Raw genomic sequence first — 20,350 nt, forward strand, 5'->3', positions numbered from 1 at the left:
TTTCCTGCCTTTTACCATCATAGATTTGCCTTGTCCGTGTTTGAAACTTATATAAATGGAATCCTATAATATGTACTATTTTGATTCTGAATATTTTCATTAAACGTTATCGTTGTTGTGTGTGAGAGATTCATCAGTATCATTGCATGTAGCCACATTTCATCCATTTTAATTGTTGTGTGGGCATTTCACTGTTTTTATACACAACGATCATCCACTCTACTGTCGAGGGCAGGTGGAGTACTTCCAATCTAAAGCTATTACAAATAGTGCTGCTATAAACACTCTCATGTATATATTTTGATGAATATAGGGATACCTTTCAATGTGTCATACATGTAGCAGTGGTGTTGCTAGATCATGGGTCATGTGTGTACTCAGCTTTAGAGATATTAGCAAATAGGCTTCCAAAATATTTTATAGCAATTTACACTTCTATCAACAGTGCCTGAGTGTTTCACTTGTTCCACATCCTCAGTAACACTTGGCATTTTCTATCTTTTTTATTGTAGCTCAATCGATTGTTTTGCTCTCATTTAAAACCTCCGTGGAAACAGAAAAGTGAAAAAAAATAAGTATTACTATCACTCAAATATTTGGCCCTATAAGAAATAAAATGCATGTAGAAATTGGCATCCGGTAACTTTTCAACAATAGCAATAAACTTGCAGTGTATTTCCTGTGATCCTAAGAGATACACATTCATTATCAATAAGGGATTAACGAGGGGCACCTGGGTGGCTCCGTTGCTTAAGCATTAACTCTTGATTTCAGCTCAGGTCGTGATCTCAGGGTCCTGAGATAGGGCTTTCCCCATGCCCACCCCACTGCTCCCCCTCCACCCCCAGGAACGCCCCACCACACCCTATGTCGGCTCTGCACTCAGCAGGGAGTCTGCTTGAGGTTCTCTCTCTCCTTCTCCCTGCCCTTTTGCTGCCCCCCCCCGACCGCACAAGCTCTCTGTCTCTCTAAAATATATATAAGTTTGTTTTAAAAAAATAAGGGATTATCAAATAAATTGTCTTTTAGAGCAACTGCACATGTATGTTATAGCATGTAACGCCATATTTTGTATGAGTTTGTAGAAGATCCACCAATGAAACCAAGAAGGCAAAAACACTACACATAGATTCCTTTCAAATGTCTTTCCAAATTATGTGCTTGAAAGAGTCCAAAATTGTTCCTACATTCAGCTTTGTTATTACCAGGAGCTGCCAGGTGTTAGAGATACAAAAACAAGTGATGATCCCTACCTACTCTTAAGCCATTTGAGACTAGCCACAGGTACGAGCAAGTACTAACAACGATGTAGACTAACACGTGTTGTCATAGAGACAAGCACATGTGATATTGAAGCACAGAGATACTACTGTGGGTGAGAGATGAGCCGTTCCAAGAAAAATTCCCAGTGGAAATGAATTTCAAGCTGATCTGTGAAGAAAACAGGAATTAGCTGAAATGTGAATTTGTGAAGAGGTCTTCTAGACATAGGAGTACTGTGTTCAGTACCCCAGCCTGATACTTGAGTTCCCTTTACTATGTTCTCCCAGGGGCTGGAAATGCCAAGAGAGTCAAGTCTAAAATCTTTTCTTACAAAGACCCAATGATCCCCTGAAGATCTCACCATGTATTCTGCTTCTATACTTGGAGGTAATAGGAGACAATTCTAAGTACTTCTTTCCATAACTTCACAGCTCCTCTCCATACAATAAAGAATAAAATATCTCCACTTTCCAAATGCACTGAAAGAAATAAATACATAATAAAGATAAAAGAATATTGCCCTAAGTAAAGATAATAACAAAAACCATATGACAAAAATGTTCTAGACAATATATTCAGAGAAAATGGCATCGTTTTGCTTTGTTTTCTCTTTTCAGGACATTTCTGGCACTTAAGAGAGGAAGAAATAACTGGTGGGAGAGGGGTGTCACACTCTAACAAAAGCATAATGTCCTCTTCAGGAAGAGGGAAATAGTTCCAAGTCATTAAAGACAAAATAGGCATTCCATAAAAGCATAAGAATTTGATTGAAAAAGATTACTTCATTCACATGTGTTCCTGCAATTATTAACATAATTTTTAAAATAAAGATGTCAAATTACCTTTGCAGTAGTTTCCAAAATGTAAACTAAAGCTACAGGTCTAGCCAAAAGAGCTGTATTGAATTTTTTCAGGTATATTAACTTTCTGTGAATGTGGCAAGGTCAGAGTTTTTGTTCTGAAAGGAAGAATAGACACAAGGATTTTCATGTTCCATTCTATTTACTGACATTGAAATCATTTGATGGGGAGATGTTTATTGGAAGACACACAGACATAGCACAATTCATGTTTAGGGAGATGGATTTCTTGCAATTGTAAAAGTCAATGGCATTTCACAAATGCTCTCAGCACTCTTTATTGACTTTCTGGATAGATATTTCTACTAATGAAATGAGTCAGTTTCATGAAGCCCTGATGACACAGATAAATACCAACTTATTTCAAACATCTCCCAATGTCCTAATACTTTTAGAATTGGTTTCTGTTGCACCTTTTGGAATTAACTTGCTTTGCATACTTGTAACTTCCTTGCAAACAATCTACACGTATTCAGTTTGATCAGCACGTGGGAAATCACTATCTTTAGATAAATAACTGGAAAGTAATAACTGAGTCATGAGGAGGTCAGAATGTAAGTTGGTTTAAAGGCAAAAACAAACAAAAAATAAATAAATAAAGGCAAAAACATTTGCCCCTTATCCTTGCCCCTTATCAATTATGCTACACATAACTGTAGAAAAAACAGATCTGCATACTACTGTAAAAATGTCATATTTTCCACAGTTTCAGTCAGAAAATGCAAATTTTAATTAAGGAAGACATGTAGAAAGCTAGATTACCTCCCTGGGTTGTGGATACCTTCTTCTCAAGAGAGAGAACATTCAGCAGGATGAGACAGGGTCTTCACAACCATTCAAGAACACAAAATATTCAATCTCTCTTCTTTTTATCATGACCTTAGAATATGTTTAGGATTAATATATCTAGTTAATGCTTTTTCTGTCCAAACATTCAGTCTTACCTACCTGGTTGTAAACAAACATCAATCAAAATCTTAATAGACCCTAAAAAGTATTTGTTTTGTTTTAAAATCTGGCTTGCAGAAGGTTATTTTACAGCCATGATATCCATACATCAAAACCAAAAAAAAAAAAAAAAAAAGGCAAAAAAGAAGAAGTTTTCAGTCATACACTGGAATTTTACTTTATTATATGGTTTACTGATGAAAATTCTACCTACGTGAACGGGGAAAACAAATGTATACCTCACAATGTTGCTTTCTATGTATATTTCTTGCTCACCCCTTTTGTACCCTTTTCATTTCCATAAAGGATTTGGGGCAATTTGGAAAAAAGCATATAAATAAACCCAAGACTATTAACTCATGATAAAGATTTTAAAGGAACTATATATAGTAGAACTAAAGAGAAAAATTGTATGAAGTCTTAACTGGGGAGAAATAAAACAAGTGATTCCAAACCTTACTTCTAAGTTCCTGGCAAACCAGGTCAAAGGACCACACGATGAACTGCATGCTCTCATCATCTGGTAGATAATGAACTCACTAGGAAAGTTCCCAGCTCTTGGAGGAATTCGTCACAAGGATTTTTTACAAGGGACTCTGAACAAGGTAATGAATGAAGACCTCAACAGCGGATGTTGTCGTTTTTAATGCCACCGAAAAAATTCCCTATTATATCATAGACCACTACGAAAACAGCATATAATACTTAGAGATCAATAATAAGAAATGTTCAAGAGAACCAGAGGAATAGAGCCAAGCTATGTTATTTTTTTAGTCTTCAAGTTTATATTAAGCTAGAGAAGTAGATGGGAACTTTTCAATTATAAGTGTTTTTCGATTATTTCTACTGGAAATAATTCCACGCCACAAACCTTTGCAATATTAGTAATATTATAGTAATAGTAAAGATGTTGTGTTCACAACAGTGGAGTAACATGATTCATTCCGGAGGGAGGTATGTCGTATTCATTCTATGTCATGACATAACCTCTGAGGAAACATGATAATAATAATAAACATCCCAGATTGAGGGACACAGAACCAAAGAGATTAAGAAATATAACCGGAGAGACAAACACACCCCAGACCAAGAAACACAGACTTTTGCTGCTTCCGTTCAAGGTCTCGCTCAGCTAGAGCTTTGACAAGGGTTCCACGTAAAGGTGTCTGCTAGAAGGGCAGGATAGTCTAGGGTTCAAAAGTCCAAGCTCTGGACTATGACGGTGGTCAGACTGCCTGGGTCGTGGCCCAACCATGATATTCAAGTTCGCCGGCAGCCTATTCCTCTTTAAAATAAGGTTGATGATAACAGTATTTACCTGGCAGGGTGAGGTAAGTACGGAAAGATCAACCATGCAAGTTGTTTCATATGACCCCGGATACCTGGTAAGCATTCCCTCCATGGTGGAGACACTTGATACCCTTTGTTGGTAGAAATTAATAGATTCTAGTTATTAGGCACGTACACGAGACAGTGTCTTATTCCAGAGGTGAAAGTCCTGTTCCTTGTTTTTCCCCGAAAAGCAAGTCATCCAAATGCACTACTCCTCACTGCCAGGCTGTTTCGCAGGATACGTGGGACCCAGAAAAAGAAGCGGACTTTATATATGGAATCCAATTTTTTTTTAAAGATTTATTTATTTATTTATGATAGGCATAGAGAGAAAGAGAGGCAGAGATTCAGGAGGAGGGAGAAGCAGGCTCCATGCCGGGAGCCTGACGCGGGACTCGATCCCGGGACTCCAGGATCGCGCCCTGGGCCAAAGGCAGGCGCCAAACCCAGGGATCCCCCTGGAATCCAATTTTTAATCACAGACTTCTCAGCTGGGCCACGAGTTTTATAGGATTAGATTTTATTTGTGATCAGTAGCTGAAGCATTCACTTCATAGTAAAAACCAATTTACAAAGATCTGAATCCTCTGAAATCTTATTAGATCCAAATGTTTAGCTTTGGGATACTTCAGCAGAGTTCCTAGGTGTTCTATAAAGCTCTCTAAACCTAGATATAAACAGAACCCTGTAGCCGCTTTACTTTAAAATGAAAACATACATACACGTACGATCAGCAAGCAAACAAATAAATTATTAACCTTCTTTTGATAATGAGCTGGAGATGGCCCTTATTTCCCTGGTCATGGCGCAAGTGTTAGAATGGACTCCCGCTCATGGGCTGAAGAGTTCAGAATCCGGGATGAACTGCATCAGAAATCCATCTCGGTAGGAAAAATTCTATAATTATACTTGACGTGTCATAATAAATTTTTAAATATATTGACATTCTTTTGCTTTGCCTCTTATCTTCTGTGCGATTTAATCAGAGCCCTTTGAAACATGGTTCCTCTTTTGTCTTATGCTTGAATCTAGAGAGAGAAGTTGGAGAAAGTTTTCTGATATGAATGTCATTGAACAAACTTTCTTCAATAATTAATTAATTCACTCTTCCAGCTGCATATTTCAACAAATATTTATTGAATAGTTACTGTGTAATTTTTCTTTTCCTAAGAGGAGAAAAATGATGAGAGAAAATCTCATTTCTTAGAGGGGAAAAAAAAAAAAAAAACCTGGAAAAGCCATCATTTATCGAGTACTTATGAGCCAAAACACCTAAGAGATGCGTACAGATGTTTTTACTGTTTCATCAATTACAATCGAAGTTTATTACAATCAAGTGACTTTCAGCAAGTCACAGGCTAAGGAGGGCACAGCCAGGTGGCACCTCCGGGCTGTCCCACCTGCACACCTGTGCTCTGCACAGCTTCCTCTCCTGCTGTCAAAGAATTTGTAAAGGAAGAGAAGCCAGAGCATAAATATACACTGACATGGAATATGACCAAAAGTCTCCAGTACCTAAAATCATTCAGTAACCAAAGACGTGTTTTAGGGGGAAAAAATAAGGCTAGCCTGCCTGTATTCTATTCCTAAGAAAGATCACTCTTATTCAGTCCGCGAGTGCACCAAAAGTTTTAAATCATGCTTTCAAATTCTTTCTACAAGCCCAGTGCATTTTTGTCGTTCTCCCATTCTTAGCAAAGAGCCTTTGGTCTTTGTCTGGGTAAAATTTACAGAGAGATTTTTATTCTTAGCAATAATAATAGTGACAGATATTTCATGGTTAAGGAGGAAGATGAGCCAGAACAAAACTATGATTCCGTTTCTTCCTGGGCCTTCAGGAAAGGGCAGCGTTAGGTCCGAAGGTCCAGATGCTAGCTTGCTGAAGTTGATAGTTTCCATTTACATTTTCCTGCGGTTTCTCCCCAGTCTCCCTTTACGTATATTTGAATTTTTCATCTTGATCTAAAAGCAAGGGAGTGAGCATATCTGCCTTATCGAGGCTTTGTATTTTATAATTTTTTAAATTTTTTATTTATTTATGATAGTCACACACACAGAGAGAGAGAGAGGCAGAGACACAGGCAGAGGGAGAAGCAGGCTCCATGCAGGGAGCCCGACGCGGGACTCGATCCCGGGTCTCCAGGTTCGCGCCCTGGGCCAAAGGCAGGCGCCAAACCGCTGCGTCACCCAGGGATCCCTCGAGGCTTTGTATTTTAAATAAAACTCTCTGCATATGGCTCGCCCCCTGTTTTTGAAATCCAATCCACGGAATGAGAATAACAAAGGGAGTTGCTCGAGGAAACATTCCCCTCCCACCTCAGTCCCTGACGCCTCAGGGCTCAGAGGCCCAGAAAGCAATGAACTGTCCTTGGAGGCCCACGGGCAAGCCCAAGTGAGTTTATGCCTGTGCTCCTGGTCTTCCTGGTTCTGGGGTGGCTCACTGACTGGCGTAAGTCGTTTAAATCTGTAGGTTTTCGTAATGACCGTGTTCATCTTTCAGCCAACGTGAAAACAAATCTGAGACCTGACATAATGCATTATTTAAAAAGAGAGAGAGAGAGAGAGAGATTGAGAGAGAGACCACTTAAGAGGAAAGCACACAGGTAAACAAAGCATTCCCTAAAACCATCACAATTTCAAATGTAAATGCTGGCACTTATCGATATTTATCTGTTCCATATGGATTCCACATCTGAAATATATTTTCCGAACCGTATACCTTGGATTGGCATTAAAGCTCTTGTTCACTGGTTATTGAGCAACCTGCATCTGGGAAGGACTCTGTGGATGCAGTGGTCTGTTTATTTTGCAAGTGCAACATTGCCATCTACAGGATGTGCCATGCCACCGTGCTACCCTCCTTCGGAGCCCGTTTACCGTCCCAGCTAGAAGCCACCCAGGTTGAAAATACATGTGTCCAAAATCAGTCTGCTTGTCCTGTCGGGCACCACTGTTTGGCGAATGTTCTAGTAGTCTCACAGCTCACCCCCCACTAACCCCCCCCCCCAAAAAGAAGAAATGCATTAGATGGACTTTGCCCCAGCGTCTTTGGCTTTGGGGACTGTGTTAGGGGTTTGCTCAAAGGCTGCACCATGATCCCGTTAAGGGGCTGGAGAAAAGCTGGTATCCACACGAGGTTGCATCAAGGGCCAGGCGTCGCACCTCCTACAAACACTCTTGCAGTTGGCTGCACGTGTGTTGCGTACACTTCCTCACAGAATTCAAATAACAAATACAGCAAATTGCCTTTCTTTCACAGATTTCAAATACCAAAAGAGCAAAACGTCTTTCTCCTCCAACAAGGAGGCAAACGCCACAGAGTTTACTTAATGAGTCTAATAATCTAATCAGACTTCAGACCATTCAGACGACACAACAAAGGCGAAGCTCTCTGCCTGTTTTGCAAATGAAGAAACGGAGGCACATAAGCTGCTGACCTTGAAAAGCCTAGTTCGCTGTCAGACTGTCTTATTTTTGAAAAAAATGGGAGAGTGAAACGGAGAAACAACATACCTCATTTTCTCCATTTTGACACACAGACTAAAATATGGGCTGGGAAAAAATATAGAATATACAGATGGTATTAAGAAGCTATTTTTGACTGCTCATTGTGACCTCAGTTCCGTTGAAATTGGAATTACAATATTTATTAGAAAAAGCTTGAATGTTTCAGGAAAAGCTATTACAGTTTCCTAATACATTTCTAATCTCCTTTCTTGGAGATACTGAATATTAGGATGTCTAATTAGCTCACTCCAATTCCTTAATTGTGGCTTGTCTAGAGACTAAGGGATGGGCACGATAGCATCCATGTTACCCTACCTTCCTGCAATTTTTAAAATCAACTCCCAGAATAAGGAATGGGGAATCTACCTCAGTATAAACAAATCATATAGTCCATAAAAATTAAGCTGACTTTGTTACCACAATTCTAACTAGAAAGTAGCCTAGAAAGAAACAGTAGTGTGTTGGTGCCAAAGAAAAAGCCTCATTAAAAGGAGAAAACAATTTTTAAAGACTCAGTATCGGGGTTTCATTTCAAATGTTTACTTCAGAGTTCTTGTCACATATCCAGCATATCCTCCGGGTGTAAGAACCAAATTTAGAGCGAAAGATTAAAGGAAAAAAAAAAAATCTTAGCCACAAAAACAAATTCATTTCTCTCTAGTCCATCTACATACAGGTATCAAATAAGGGACAAAATGTTTGCATGGACTAAACAAGCTGCTTTTGATCCAAAACCAATTAGATGAAATAAGGTCCAGTCTTCGGCTGACGCCGGTATGGTTTTCCTCTTTGAAAAGCAATTTATGTATCATCCAGTGCTACCAAGAAGGAGAGGGCACCTCTTTTATAGAAACTGCTTTCTCAAGGTCCTCAATGACCCCAACATTGGCAAATCCAGTGGGAAGAACTTAGACCTTACCCTACTTGACTCCACAGCACCCAACACGATTTTTCCCTGCTTCCTGAAACTTTATCTTCACTTGCCTTCCAGATCAAGGCACACTCCTAACTCCTCCTTCCAAGACATTGGCCACCTCTCTCTGCCCCTTTTGCCACATCCACTTCCTCTTTCTGAGCTCTGAATGCTGCCATGCTCCCGGAGATCAGTCCTTACACCTGTTGGCTTTCCTAGTTATACTACATATCTAGATTCTTTCATCGGTCCCATGCTTTGAACATCATCCTTACCCTGATGGCTCCCAAATGTACGTGACCAGCCCCAAATTTTACTTCCACTATAGGCTCCTCTGTCCAACTAACTCAACAGCTCCATTTTAGTATCTAAAGGAGCATCTCATGCTTGATATGTTTAGAACAGAATTTTTTTTTTAACTCTCCTACACACCTATGCTTGCTTCTTTTTAAAAGTTTCCTATCCCAGGAAACAATACTTCTTAGGCACGTCATACATGTTTCTTGAATTTGTTGTGCCCAAGATTGCGAATCCGAGAAACCACCAAGGAGCCGACACCGATGTAATCACATGAGGGTTTAATCACAAGCTCGAGCTTGGGTCCAAGTATACCCGACGTAGCGGAGCAGGGACTTGGACCCCGAGACTAAGAAGCATAGTAGTGTTATAGGGGTCCGTGGCCAATGAGATTGTAACATACGCAGAAAGTTGCACAGTCATGTCGGTCCACACGCAGGTGGCCAATTGAATTATGATTCACCCTATAGTGACCATTTGAACTAGCCTATTATTCTGGTTAGAATTGGTGTGCAGGTTTGGAGGGCAAAAGAGGGGTTTTCATTCCTCCGTGGTTAAAGGTCAGAGGCCCCGCATTCATTCCTATGTGTGCTAGTTTCTGATAAGGGTGTGCTTAATAGCTAAACTAGGGTGAGGGAGTGCCTTAAACAATAGGCAGGTCGTGTGGGGGGTTTTACATGAGATGGTGGGTGTAGCACAAAATGGAGTTAGTCCTGCTCTGCTTGTCCAGGGGCAGGGGATTTTTGTTAGATTTCCTGGTTCCCATGGAATTAAGTTGTAATTAATCAACATAAGAGAGTACTAGTGAGGGATTGAGACTGTGGTTAGGTGCTCCTGCTCATGCTCTCTCTTTCTGATAAAGAAGTAAAATCTTTTTTTTTTTTTTGAGATTTTATTTATTTAATCATTGGAGACACACAGAGAGAGAGAGGCAAAGACACAGGCAGAGGGAGAAGCAGGCTCCATGCAGGGGAGCCTGATGTGAGACTTGATACCAGGACTCTGGGATGATGCCCTGGGCCAATGGCAGGCACCAAACCGCTGAGCCACCCAGGTGTCCCAGAAATAAAATCAGAAAAAGAGAAGAAGAAAGAAAGAGAAAGAAAGAAGAAAGAAAGAAAGAAAGAAAGAAAGAAAGAAAGAAAGAATAAAAGAGACTGTGGTTAGGGAAATCTTCCCAGGAATGGAAAATGTAATCAGAATTTCCTTTACAGCACAGTAGGGCTTGTACGAAGGAGGTGAAACAAAAGACCACTTGCCATCCACACCTTGACCCACTTCGCGGTACCTACATAGCACTTACACTTGACAGATGCTTCAAGTTTATTTGGAGAAGACGTCATTCCACAAAGATCCCTGTACTCTATAATCTACCCTCCTGAGTGCCAGTCCAGTAAGAAAGGCTCTTCTGCTATTGCTAACTATGTCCAATGTTGTGAGAGATTGATTTCTGCCCCGTTGTTGACTAAGAAATGAAGTCAGCCACAAATCCCTGGGAATTTGATTTAGAACCTCCGTGAGGCTCAGGGAAGTGAGCTGTCCAGGGCTGTTTGTGGGGGAGTATGTATGAGTGATCACATCTGATCTTTAAAAGGGTTAAAAGTCACTTTGTCCATCTCGATGTCTTGGCCTACACCAATTCTAAAGCACATTCTTATAGAACGTAAGTCCACAAAATTGCTCTGTGAAAAAAGGGGATTCTTCGAGGTCAAACACCTGAGAAAAGCTGTGAACTTCATGCCTCTCTTAGAGAAACACTGAACACAGAAGCAGGTGACAGTTTCTGCCACTTCCTTAAGTACAGAAGCCCATTTCATTTTTTTTTTTAACCTAAAGTTTATTTGACCACAGTCATGTCCTTGTGTAGCACTACTAACATTCTTTAAAACTTCTGTTCCAAAAAAAAACCAAAACCAAAACCAAAAACAAAAACAAAATAAATAAAAAAATAAAAAAATAAGATAAAATAAAACTTCTGTTCCTTGGAACATACTGTGAGAAATCTTGAGCAGCAGAGCACCAATTAGGGATTCTTGGAATTATATGGTACGTCAGTGGAGATTTTCAGATTCTCTCCTGATTAGATGGGCCAATATTTTTTTAAAACCTACTAAGCAAAATCTCTGTTCCATATCCACATATTTGAAAATGTACAGAAATAGCCTCTGAGTCTCCTTCATTGCTACAAATCTTTAAAAAATGTATACCTGCTTACAACATATTTGGGGAGTACACTTTGTAATGTTTCTTATGGTAAAAATATTCAAAGAATTCCATTTGTGAAATGAATATGTAGACAAATAGAGAATCCGCAAAGTCTTCCCTGGATACCTCAAAAACATCAAAATGCAATTCTGGCATTAAAAGAAAGACTACCTTAAAAGTTATTAACTCTGAGATATATTTAGAGAAAAAGAAATTAGAGAAATCAATATTTGTAGAAAAATAGAGACGTCATTGGCTGATAATTCTTGTGAAATAATCAGATCGAAAGTCTGACCTTTCAGTTAAGAAAACAATGTGCTGAGCTTAATTCAAAAAAGATGCAGTAGAAAATTGTGGAGATAAACGGTCATTCCATAGGGCTAAGAAAAGGCTTTAGAAAGATCACATCCAATTATCCCAAAGGAATGCGTTCATGAATGCCAAGAAACTAGGACAAGTTCTGATTTTTAAGACAATGAGAATATAGAATATAGATATGTCTACATAATTTTGGTATTTGCTGCCTTCTAAACACAGTCCTGTCTATCTCCAGCTGTATCTACATAAAACAAAAAAGAAAGCAACAGAAATTCAGAAAAAGGCAATTTTCACAATAGAACACACACCTCAGTGAGCCTAGTTCAGGACACACTGAGCTATATTTAGGCACATATGTACGATGATGGAGGAGTGATTTCAGGGTGGCTGGGTAGCATGTGTCATTGACATTTCTTTATTTACCCATTTGTTCCTTTATTCAATAAATTTGTTTTGAGAGACAGATACCAGCATATCGCTAGGTTGTTGGGGGTGAACCCTATCAGAGCCTGACAAGGAAGAGAAAACTCGCAAAAGTAAAAGTTAGCAAGTGATGTGTACAATTAACTAACAAAGGGAGACAACCAGACTACTGCTCCAGAAGCAACTGACGCAAGCAGAGCTTTCACAGAGCTCACGTGTGGCGCCCAGAAATGATTACCGCTCTCCTTTCTGTATGTGCTCACTCCTAGCTGGCCAAGGCTGGACCCGTGCAGAAATGTGAATTTGGCAGGAAATGCCTCATTATTCTTCCCTCACACCAGCTGTACAAGTTGCTCCCAACCCTTAACTGAGGAGCTTGAGGGCTCCCAATCTGAGGCCCCTACTCAGAGCATCAGCAAAGCAGGGGTCCAAATGAAAGAAAGGTTAAGCATTTGATTTTGGATATATTTTTTGAGGCATCAGAGTAGTCAGCATGAAAGCAGAAAGGCAAAAAACAAAAAAACAAAAAACAAAAAAAAAATTAGAAATAGCTACTTACGTGTCTATCTATCCATTTAGACCTATATACATATAGGTGCATGTATAGACACATATGTATAGTCACAGAGAGAGTTAGGTAGATGATTGATGGATAAGATAGATCAATCCATCAATTGATCAATAGATAGAAAGAAAATAAATAGATAGATGATAGACGGTGGGAGGAAATACCATCCTGAGGTTGTTCCAGCCTAAGGATGTTAAAGGTTTCAACTGGCCCCAGTCAGAACCCTATTTAGCAACCCATTTACCTCCCTTACTATTCTCTCCGTCGAAATAAAATCATCTCAATTCGCATATAAAGTTGCTACAAGTATTCATTTCTACAACCCTCCTAGAGATTAGTTTAGGATATTATGAATATAAATAGGATATATGCATGCATACATGTCTATGTGTGCCTTAAATTGTGCACATTCTTTTAAGCAGAAATGTATCTTAAGGGCCACGTATAAAATTTTTATTATAAACTCAAACGTTAATAGTCAGAAATGGTTCTCACAGCATAGTTTATAAATGCATCAACTAAAAATCTGTAAACCTTATAGTTAACTTATATGTTCTTTTCTCTCTTTTTTTAAGATTTTATTTGTTTATTCATGAGAGGCATAGAGAGAGGCAGAGACACAGGCAGAGGGAGAAGCAGGCTCCCTGCGGGGAGCCGGATGCAGGACTCGATCCCAAGACCCCAGAATCAGGCCCTGAGCCAAAGGCAGATGCTCAACCACTGAGCCACCCAGGCACCCAACTTATAATCAATAGAGAACTACTTCAGTAAATCTTGCTATATAAAAAACTGAACATTATAAAGTAGTATCATTTGAGATTCAGTTTAGGAAACCAAAACCTTTCTGGGTATCTCAGAGGAGTATAATACTGACACTGGGTGCCCTCAAATTAAGGCAAAGAGCGAAGTCAAGGAGCCACAGCTGGACCACCAGCTCCGAGGCTGCATCAGCCTGGATGGACAGCAGGAATAAGAAAACCATTGGTGCTGCTGCTGCTGCTGCTGCGGCCTCTACGTCCATGAAGATAGTAACCCAGCCACAGGCACATGGAGTTTGACCACAGTAAACAAATCTACCTGACTCGCACACCAGTAGCCATGGCAGCAAGAAGATGGTCTCTGCCTCCCTTTTCTCCCATAAATTTCATGTATCATTGGCCCATTTTGTTGATAGAATCTAAATCATACAGAACCTTCATAGGAACGGAGCCTGAGAAATGTAGCACTTAGCTTATAAGTCCCTGCAACACAGGGAACACGGAAGACAGTGGAAATGCGTGCTGAGTGCCGACAGGCCCCTTCCAAAGCTGAAGTGTTTCAAAATTATTTTGTGGAATACCCATTGCTGACAAGGAAAAAAAAAAAAAAGAAAAAACTCAGAAGGCAAAATTATGGAGATAATAAAGGATCGTAGTTGCAACGATGGTGGGGGCAGTGGGGAAGATGAACAGGCCATGCACAGAGGATGTTTAGGGCAGTGAAAATATGCTCTATGATGGTGTAACGATCACATATGTCACCGTACTTCTGTTCAAACTCATAGAATGGACGACCCGAAGGCAAACTGTCAGTGTAGGCTCATCCCACCACTCTGGTGAGTGATGTGGACAACGCGGGAAGCTACGCATATGTAGGGGCAGGGGATGTATGGAAAATCTCCGTACCTTCTCAACTCTACTGTAAATGAAAACCGATCTGAAAAAAAAAAAAAAAAGGCTTTTAAAAAAGAGAAGAAAAAAATACCCTAAAATTTACAAAATTAAAAAAAGGAAAACAACTCATGTTATGTTGACCTACCAAAACCATATTTCAAAGCAGAATGTAACAGTATCCTACTTTTAGGGGAAACCCAAAAGTCCACTGGCGGTCTTAGTAAGTTCTTACCATATACTCATTTTGATTCAAATTAATGGAGCAATCATGGCAGAAAAGATGAAGGAAGGAATAAGTCTACCTTGGGTTCATCTTTGTCTTTTCTTGTAAGAAAAGCAAGGGTTGAATCTACTATCCTATCAATTTAAAAACAAGTTAAAACACTAATTTGGCTCATTCATTTATTTATTCATTCAACAAATAGTTATTGGTACAAGGGTTTCTCTTTAATATAATTTTGCAGGAGACTTTTATACTTTTCAAATATATTCAAGAATTATGTTTCCATTAAATTGACTTCATTTTTTACTACAAAGACATAATCTCTTTTTACTGCAAGAATATAATCTATCACTTATGTGAAATAAGGTAACAGATATTTAAAACCTATATTAATTTGTATATTTTTTTAGCCAAGGGCTTTAGTAGAGACTCCTTCAGATTAGTCAATGTAAAGTAACTCTAAGAAATTCCATAAATGATATACTAAGTAGAAATTAATAAGGGAGAAAAACCTTGGAAATTAAAAATATTAGAAAAAGCAAGGTATGGCTGGAAATCACTTAACCATATTTAAAATTTTGAAAAACTGTGGTTATGTGCACTTTATTCTATGACTTCTTAAATATGGAGAGATATCCTGGGGGCTTCTACTCGCAATATGTGATGTGGCCTCAGTTATAAAGGAGTAAGATAATAGGGAAAACAAAAGGGAGAGGGGGATTTACCCATAGCTGGGGTGACCACGCATATCTAGCTTCCCTGGAACGGCCCACTTTATACCTCTAGTTCTGTGTAACTATTAATGATGCTCCTTTTACTTTACAGAGTGTTCCAATTTGAGAGATAAATTATATGGTCATTCTAATTGGTGAGAGGAGTGAAGAACTGGGATTATAAATAACATTAAATTAATGGCATATTTAATGGTACATGCAGGGAGTGAAAAATTTTAAAGAGAGGAATCACTGAAATTGGGTCAGTTGCCAGTAGAGAAAGCATTATAAAACTACCAAATGGAATGATAAAGTGCAAGTCAATAGTGCACGGTCAACTTACAGTCCTTCACTAAATAATGTTGGATTTTATCTCCTTTCATCTTTAACTCTTTACCAAATCAATTGGGATATGACTACTAATAGTTGATCATAAATCATTAATCTGAAGGGATATCAGTAAGTCATGCCGTTCAACCTCTACAAAGAGCCCTAGGCCCAACTTTGCCGAGACAAAGTGCTAACAGCAGAAGGCCATTAGTATTTACAGATTTAGCTTGTGTCTGTATCACACTTTGGTAATTCTCATAATATTTCAAACTTTATTATTATTTTTATATTTGTTACAGTTATCTGTAATCAGTGATTGCAACTCACTAAAAGCTCAAATGATGGTTAGAATATTTTTGGCAACGAAGTATTTTTAAATTAAGGTATGTGCATTGTTATTTTTTTTTTTTTTGACACAAAGCCACTGAACACTTAGCAGACTACAGTAGAGTATAGGCACATTTTTATCCGCAGTGGAAAATAAAAAAAAATTATTTGACTTGCTTTTTTGCAATATTTGCTTTACTGTGGTGGTCTGGAACCAAATGAACAGTATCTCCAAGGTATGACTGTATGTGTTCATGATATTGTTGTTATACAGAATAATGTCTTTAGTTTTAGAAGATGGTTGCTGAAATATTTAGGGGTAAAGGGTTATCATATCTACAGCCTGTTTTGAAATAGTTTGGAAAAGCTTTGCACAGTGGCAGTATCATAGCCAATGAGGTTTATCTGAGGAGTGATTATTGCTAATTAGTTTGGGGAGATGTGTAGACAGACATAGAAATAAATGTAGATACACAGATAGGTAGATAGATGAACAAAATAAAGCAAAATGTTAACAACTGTTGAATCCACCACCTGGACTACTTAGTGTATGGCTGTTCATTGTACCATTTTGCCTTGCTCAAACTTCTGTATGTTTGAATTTTTTTATAATAAATAGAAAAAAGTAAAAAGAGAACATTAGGTCGCCTCTCTTTTGCAGTCCTAACTCCTACTGCATATCCCACCCACCCCCACCCAAATCCTTTAAACCATATCAATATTTTTTTTCTCATCCTCTTTCTAGGTAACCTCATTTATTCTTCCACCTTAAATATCATTCAAATATAGTTCATTCCCCCAAGTCATCTCTGACTCAGATATCACCTCCAAACTTCTATATAGATAATAAAGCTAATTAAATATCCCACCTGGATATCACAGATGCTTCTCAAGTTGACAGATCCACAACTGACATCTTTATACCCACTCTTCAATAAATCGATTCATCTACAGTGTTCTTCAACTAAGCATTTAATACCTTTTTACAGCCAAGACCCTAAATCAGAATCCTGGGTACTATCCTTGATTCTCACATCTCCCTCTTCTTCCACCCAATCAGTTAACAAATTCTATCCATTTAAACTCCAAACCTCAAAATTGAATTTTCCCCCAGATTGTCACCACCACTCTGTTCCAGACTACATAATTATCCTTGCCTGGGCTAAAACAATAGCCTTTAATCAGTTTCTGTACTTCCTTGCCTTACCCTTTACAATCTATTCTCTATAGATAACCTGAACTAATTTTTTAAAATATAAATCTAATCTTTAAATCCTCTGATTAAAATAAGATGGCTTCCCAGTGCATTTAGACTAAAACCCACGTTCCTTAACCAGGATCTCAAGGTCCAAGTAGATCTAGCCCCTGGTCACCTCTTCTACTTCATCTCAAGCTTCTCTCCACCCTTATTCACTGTTCTCCTCATACTAGCTTCCTTTCTGTGCACATAAACTGTCAAGCCATTTTCTCCTACAAAGTTGTGTCCATCCTCTTTTATCTGTTTGTCATGCACTTCATTTTTATTTATTTAATAAATTCTCAAATAGCAGCACTTAGTGTGTCTGGGCTCTTTTTAAAAGAGTTTTAAGAATATTGATTTATTTAATATGTCAATCCCACGAAGTAAATTCCATTACGATTCTTCTTTTATAGATGAAGAAAAAGTGTAAGAAAGTGGAATGATTTGAACAATTTTATATAGATCATGCTAGCCCCCCACGTGATGGCATTTGGAAACAGGCCCTTGAGAGGTTAATGTGTAGTCATAAGGGGAGGTCCTTATGATGGTCCCAATGGCTTTATAAAAAGAAGGAGGATGGGAGAGAGAGAGAGAGTGATTATTCTCTTTTTGCCATTTGAGGATACGGCCAGAAGGAGGCCATCTGCAAGCCAGGAAAAGGGCCCTCTCCAGGAGCCGAATCAGCTGGCACCTTGCTCTTGGACTCTCCAGCCTCCAGAACTATGATACATATGTCTGTCGTTCAGCCACCCGGTCTACGGTATTTTCTTAGAGCAGCCTGAGCAGACTAATACATATCATAAGTGATAGAACGAGGTTATAAACCCAAACTGAACTTTCAGCGACTGTACTATAACACCATAGATTCTGTTCTTCTTTGGGCCCTTGGTATCTCTACTTAAACATTAATTCTTTAGGCAATGTCTTCTCTGAGTCCCTCTCTACTTCATCATAACACTTTAGTGTTCCCTCCATTGCACCTCTCCCAAAGTTTAGTGCCTATCTTTTCACTGTTATGTGTCTACCTTTGTGCTTATCTGCTATGTGATAGGTGTTACTAGGCAATGAATATACAATAATTCATAAGACAGACCTTGTCCCTACTCACATAAAGTTTGGAGTCTAGATGAATCGCCTTTTTGCAATTTCAACACCAGGATCATAGGCACCAGTGGAGAATAAATTCAAGAAGAAGAGTTAAGACCATATAAAATTGGGATAAACCAGGAGACAAGCATATAGATGAATATAAGTCAAGGAATGAGAATTGCTGACCTAGGCTGGGTCATGGCAAATCTGAAGAGACAAAAGTAGGGAACACAGGGGAGCTTCTAATAGAAGAGTATCCAATAAGAACTTTCCAGCTTCCTTTAGAAAAGGTTTTCATTCCTTTGGGATCTATACATTTGAGGCAAGCCCTACAATAGCCCTCAAGCCAGAATAGCATGATCTGATTGCTAAAAAGCTAGATGTCTCCAGAAAGTTGAACGAACCAGGGTGGAATTTGAGATGTTGCCTCCATCTTTTAATTAGCAATAATCGTGCCTCGGATAAACCTCATTGGCTATGATGCTGCCACTGCGCAAAGCTTGCCTCCATCTTTCAAAGACACAATAAAAGTATTCTGCAATACAGTGGGCCACTAATTACCCCCTAATTTGGTATACCAGGCAAATGGAATTTGTCCAACAGTGTAGATGTTTTTCATGAAAGTCAGTGAACTGTTAAACATGCCCAGTCCAAGATGGAAGTCTGTAATTTCTAAGAATGTGAGAACTCCAGTAAGTGCAGTTCCAGCAAAGAATCTCAGATTTAGACCCCTGACTGCCCTCATGTGGGGGCCTTTCAGCAGATGTAAAAAAAGGAGGCACCACTTATGAAAATCTAGCCTTCAGCTTGAGCAAATGGTTTACCCAGTCTCAGGGGTCTCAAACCCTTATGAATACCTTCTATATGCCAAGCACTAGTTTATGCTCTAAAGATGCAGAATAAGCAAAAAGAACATGGTTCTGTGGTTATAGATCATACATTCGGTAATGAGAGACCCTGAGAGATTTAGTGAATGAGAAAAATGAATTAAGTCATTAATTAAAAATTATTTCTGATAATGATACCACTATGAAAAAAATGAAACAAGATCATGAAATAACAGAGTGACTTAGTGTTGTGAAGCCTGTTAGCTCCATCCTCATATAAAGTAGGGTCGAATAGAGCACACAGCTACCCAGCCAACTACATTTCCCAGACTCCCTTGCAGCAAGTGTGCTCATGTGGTCACGTCCTCACCAATGAAATAGGGAAGGAAATAATGTGCGCCACTTTTAGATCTGGGCCTTAGCATACTGAGCATGCCTACTCTGGGCACTCTTTTCTCTTCCCATTGGCTAAAAACTGAATGCAGCAATAACACAGCTTTAGTTAGCTACTCAGATAGTAGAAATATGTTGGGCTCATGACCGAACAAGATGGAAGGATCCTGGGTATACATAAATGACGCCGTGCAGTAGAGTTTTCTCATAATGTGGACCAATCACATTAATACTATTATGTGAAATATAGATAAACAGCATCATGGGTCCTTTTTTAAGTAGCAGCTAGGCTTCCTCAAAGTAGTGATTTGGGACACAAGTATTAGCTAGGATGATCAGAGGAAATGGCATTTCAGAGACAAGGCCTGAATGATGGGAAGTAATTAGCCATGTAAATACGTGGGATTGAAGAAGAAAGAGCATTAATAGCCTGCCAGAAACACACACCCTTTCGGGAAAATTTTTATTTAGGACCTTAGTAAAACTCAACTACTACCTTAACACCAGAACCCTAGATACTGCTAGACCTTTGGCAGCGGGCTGGGAGCTAGATCATGAAGAGTATGAAAGGCTGAGGGTGAAGAACATAAACTAAGCCAAAGCACAGCCCAGGCCTGAGGCGAGAACCAGATTGGATGATCTCAGGCTCCCCTACGACAAGTATATAGCTTCCATTAGTCAAGGTAAAAGCAAGTGGACCGCTAATGGTAGGAAAATAAAAGTAGCAGGAGACATGGCAAGCAGCTGGTCAGATAGTGAGTGTCAAGACAAATCAGACAATTTTAGTTATTTAGTCATTCAACATAGGGTTTTTTTTCTTAATTAAGATACTATATTTGTGCGTATGTGATGGTTTCTGCCAGAATGATGTACCCAGACCTTTTCTTGTTCCCCAGGGTGATAATATATCGCTGTATTTTTG

The 20,350-nt window shown here is 39.0% G+C and overlaps 1 non-coding gene and 1 pseudogene across 1 annotated transcript; both read right to left on the minus strand.

Moving 5' to 3' along the window:
• Positions 1 to 20,350, minus strand: part of LOC129498484 (cytochrome c oxidase subunit NDUFA4-like) — a 48,701-nt pseudogene that overhangs the window by 21,881 nt on the left and 6,470 nt on the right.
• On the minus strand, positions 18,567 to 18,709 carry LOC129498984 (U4 spliceosomal RNA). The gene has a single exon (XR_008662253.1). It is a non-coding gene; the product is annotated as a U4 spliceosomal RNA (small nuclear RNA).

This window comes from Nyctereutes procyonoides, unplaced genomic scaffold, assembly GCF_905146905.1.
Source record: "Nyctereutes procyonoides isolate TBG_1078 unplaced genomic scaffold, NYPRO_anot_genome, whole genome shotgun sequence".
NCBI classification, from domain to species: domain Eukaryota; kingdom Metazoa; phylum Chordata; class Mammalia; order Carnivora; family Canidae; genus Nyctereutes; species Nyctereutes procyonoides.